Below are 5185 nucleotides of genomic sequence, written 5' to 3' on the forward strand. Positions count from 1 at the left end.
TTACATGGAGATTATTACTCGAGCATGTGTGTCATAATGATTTTAGGAAATTAGTTAGTGAGTTCGTTCTTTACGGAAGCCTTTTAGGGCCATATGTGTCTTTCTTTTTTTCTTGAAATTTCAAGATGTTATGTGGAAATGTCAAGATACAAAGATAATAAGTTCAACTTTTAAGATTAGAGTTTGAAATTTCAAGATACTAAGTTCAAATTTTAAGATGCTGTGTTGAAATTTCAAGATACAAAAGTTGAAATTTCAACCTGTTATCTTGAAATTTCAAGATCATTCTCTTGAAATTTCAACTTAGTATGTATCTTGAAATTTCAACATAACATCTTGAAATTTTAACTTTGTATATTGAAATTTAAAGAAAAATGAAAAAACAAATGGCCCTAAAAGGCTTCCGTAGTTCTTAGGCGAGCTTTGTAAAAACAGTTTGACAACATGCGAGTAGCTCACGCTGAACGAGGAAGGAAATCGGTGTGAACTCGTGTTTATGCATATGTTTTCTTGACTAAGCGGTGTTCAGTCAACCACGACCTATGTTGTTAACAATATGGGATTTCTCAATTCACCCTACATCAATTTCTACAGACGTCTGAACACCCACTGTGTGTTCTGTATAGGACATTTTCACCGACTAGAACCTTTTCAATTGTGTAGTACTGACCCTTTTGAATCCCCAACATTTCAGAATCATATGAATGTAAAGTATATATATATATATATATATATGTGTGTGCGTGTGCAGCGGAAATTATCTGGTTTGAGAGCTCAACCAGCGCTTGAAACTAACAGTTTCGTCCTGTAATCCTCATAATGATAACATTCAGCAAAACCCTTAAAAAGGGCAAATTTCTACTAGTCCTTATGATATTGGGCAGTTTGGCAAGGACTACGTACAGGACTAGTGTCAATTTCTATCACTGGAAACACACCCAAGCAAAGGTCGATGGTGTGTGTGTAATACTAACATATAATCCCGGAAATAAAGTTATCTTATTTAAACATATATATCTACAAATAAGAAATAAAATCCAAATGGGACCCAGAACATTGCTTAATTTTAGGCTGGAACTTAGGCAATCTAGACTTGCTTAATCATTCTAGACTTGAGTTGGATTCCTTATTTTATTTGTCCTCTAGGGTCTGGGAGACTGACTATGACTATGAGTGAGTTACTTATTTCACTGTTCGCTGGTATACATTAATGTCCATTATCTTGGGAACTTTCTCAACATGATTGCATACAGCTATAAGCTACGTACATAGTGTTTGGTTTTGATCTGCATTATTTTATCATTTTTTTAAGTACAGTCCTCTCTTATGCAGTAACCCTTATAGGTTAGGTGAGGTGAGGTGAGGTGAGGTGAGGTGAGGTGTGTGTGTGTGTGTGTGTGAGAGAGAGAGAGAGAGAGAGAGAGAGAGAGAGAGACTGCTTGTACTAGTCGGACTAATGCTTATTTTATAGCGCCAGTTCACTGTGTGTGTGTGAGAGAGAGAGAGAGAGAGAGAGAGAGAGCGAGAGAGGGAGAGAGAAAGAGAGAGAGAGAGACTACTTGTACTAGTCGGACTAATGCTTATTTTATAGCGCCAGTTCACTGAGTTTAACCACGGACTTGTTATACAAGGATCATGCAGGTGTGTGTGGCTGCTTGTACTAGTCAGGTTTTATGGTGCTGGCCCATGCTGAGGTTTCACATGGATAACCCACTCAGATACAGTTTACTGACTCCAATCCAACCACTCCTTGTTTTAGCCCCTTATTGTCGGGCGCCAGGCGGGGTAACAAGTACCATTTTAAACGTCTCTTGGTACATTTGACGCGGCCGGGGATCGAACCCTCGACAATCCTCTCTCCAGGCAGACGCTCTACCACTAGGCAATGGAGGCAGTTTACCGTTATAGGACAAAGGGAAAACATTCATGTGTTTAGATGTTGGGGTCGAACCCTCGACAATACGCTCTCCAGGCAGACGCTCTACCACTAGGCAATGGAGGCGGTTTACCGTTATAGGACAAAGGGAAAACATTCATGTGTCCAGTTGTTTGGCAATATTCAAACTGAAATGCTTAATGTTATAAAAGTATAACGACGTGACCCTTGACAGAAGGGCGATGAGGTGACGTCACGGAGATGAACATAGAGCATTACAAGAGATGGATGGGTGCAGCTATCCACTTTATGTGGAGAACTGATCACGTGACCACCAAACGGCCCCAACACAGGATATATGTACACCTCATGCATAATGAATATAACAGTGCAGACATCAACTATCGTATTAAACGCCGGGGTAGAGGGTATCTGAAAACAACAAACGCCGGGTTTCGATTGAACGCCGGGGACTGTATGAGTACAACATATAGTGCCCGGTAAAGTCCCCCTAAACAGAAGCATATACATGTATAAGAACGTTTAAACTACGGTACAGTCAGTCTTGACGCCGCTCTGAACAGTATTCCCGTTACATCACGGTGTACACCTCATGCATGATGAATATAACAGTGCAGACATCAACTATCGTATTAAACGCCGGGGTAGAGGGTATCTGAAAACAACAAACGCCGGGTTTCGATTGAACGCCGGGTTTCGATTGAACGCCGGGCACTGTATGAGTTACCCTAAAGTCCCCCTAAACAGAAGCGTATACATGTATATGAACGTTTAAACTACGGTACAGTCAGTCTTAACGCCGCTCTGAACAGTATTCCCGTTACATCACGGCGTGTCAGCTGTATGTGGGAGGAAACCCCAGGTCTTGAACGTTGGGGAAACCCCCAGCACGGGTATCTGATTTTGTTTAGTTACATGGAACGTGCATTCACGAACACAAAGCAGTAACATTTTAAGAATTTCATAAAACACAATATGCAGTAAACTGCTCAAAGGGACCACTAATTTTAGTTCGTTATATCCTTCGTTCGTTAATCACATTTCGACCGTTAGACATCTTTTACCAAGTCATGTGACATCATTTTACTCGATAAATAACAAAAGTTTGCACTGTACATGTACAGAATATATCCACTTCAATCACTATGTTACTATTGTTAATTGAGGGTGTAATTTGCATCCAGTTGTTTATTGACGCTTTAAACAGACTCCCCTTTCGAAAACCAAATGAAGTATGTTGAAGGCAGTAAAATTATCCAAAAGAGGACTTTGTATTTTGGACCCCCTTTGGCGTTAAACAAACCAAAGACGTATATAGATAGGATGGGAAGCCCGCATCGATAGCCTTTGGCGATGTGCGCCGCGCAAGTAATTCGACATCACATGTGAACGACCTTCTGCCTTGAGTAGAGAGTGCTCGACCTTTAGCCATCAGGCCCTTGCGCAATGCCAAGTGTATCTATATACGTCTTCGAACAAACAAATCTCATCTGTAAATATAGGACTATGTGAGTTTCTGTCCATGTTATCAAAGCACTGGGTCAGGATTTCCCATCAATATATCAGTTATGACATTCCATGAAAGTGTTATGCATGCATGCATGTATTGTGACCCATGGATATGAATGAAATCTTCTTCTTTTTTAAATAAATGTTGAAAGTATGAACACAGATATATGCTCTCCCACATTATCGTGTGCAGAATATTACACCTAACAAAGTAATATAATACCGCACAAGTTCAAATTAATATGTATACGGGACAGCATAATTATACTATATATGTTATTTTATAGCTAATTCAGATAACCGGTGAACGTTATATTTCAGTAAAAAAAACACAAACTCTGAATGTTCATTATTTTTCTATGCATATTCTAGTGTTATGTTTTCACAAATAGAAGCAGCCATTTTGGGTATTAGGCATGAGGCAAAGTATTGTGTTCTTAACGCAAGTTCATCCTGTATATATCATATATAGATATATTACTGAGGCGTGCAACCCCCTTTCGGTCAACGCGGGATTCGGGGGGTTGGGGCTGTCTACTTAAAGGATATTCTGGACACGATACAGTTTAGCACGCAGGACGCAAATAAAATCTTATTCCGTACGCATATTCGATCTTTAAAAAAATGTTGTACGCAAAATGTCCTTTATTATTATATATATTCGATATGTTTAAGTAATTAACTTCAAATCGAATCCTTTTCTTAATGGTTTTAAGATGTGTGTTAAGTAGTATTCGGGAGTTAGGGGTGAGCAATGGGACTCGGAGAGAAAACTTAGACCAAGGATTCAGGATTAAGGGGAAGTGTGTGGGTAGTGGAGGGGGTGGGGGTAGAGGTGGTGTGGGATGGGGGTGGGTGGGGGGGCTCAATGTTAAACAAAGCAAACCAGCTTGCCTCGTCCCGGTGCGGGAATACTCAACGGACAATACACGGAGAGTGACAACACTTCTCGTGTAACAACAGAATCTTTACAACAAGTGACCTGGTCAACGGGAGGTATTTCGACAGGTAATTTATTTCAATGTTAATTTATATGATGATAGGTGAACTGAACTCTGTGTTGGACATTTAAAGCTTTGTATTTGCTACTTAAATAATACTTGAATAAAGGCAGTTTCTCGGTTTTGTCCTCTAGATACTCTACTGAACTAAATTCGACGCGAAAGTATTAAACGAAACAACATTTCTGCTCGTAAATAACATGTTAATATAAGCTAGTACACTGCTCAATCTTCGCATTGGAGCAATTTATATACATGGGCGGATACAGAGGGGTGCGGGGGTGCGCACCCCTCCTTTTATTTCGAAAAAAATCTTTATTTCTGTATAAATTACCACCAAAGACAATAAATAGATCTTAATTGTGCACCCCCCCCCCCCCCCCCCCCCCCTTTTCAAAAAAGGTATCCGCCCATGATATATATTAATCTATTCTTGATAGTATTCTTAATTATTATGCTTGAGAAATCATAGATGCACCCTTTGTTTAATAAGCTTATTCGTATATTAACCTGCCTCTAATTTATCACAGAATGGGGTCTTATGTCTGTATGCAACACTTTCCACGTGTATGAAGTGAAACAATTTAACTCGAGGGCAAAAGAAATGCTGTCGAACGACTCGGTGCTGATCTAGTGACGTCATCAAGGTGACGTCAGGGCATTAAATAATAATTTTATTGTGATGAGATCAGATAACCCGTCCTTACGTTCAGATAGCATAAATCGTCTAACAACAATATAGCTCTCAACAAAGACCCAAAGGCCAGCTATTGCATCT

The sequence above is a fragment of the Haliotis rufescens genome, unplaced genomic scaffold (genome assembly GCF_023055435.1).
Source record: "Haliotis rufescens isolate VD_foot unplaced genomic scaffold, xgHalRufe1.0.p SCAF_15, whole genome shotgun sequence".
NCBI lineage: Eukaryota > Metazoa > Mollusca > Gastropoda > Lepetellida > Haliotidae > Haliotis > Haliotis rufescens.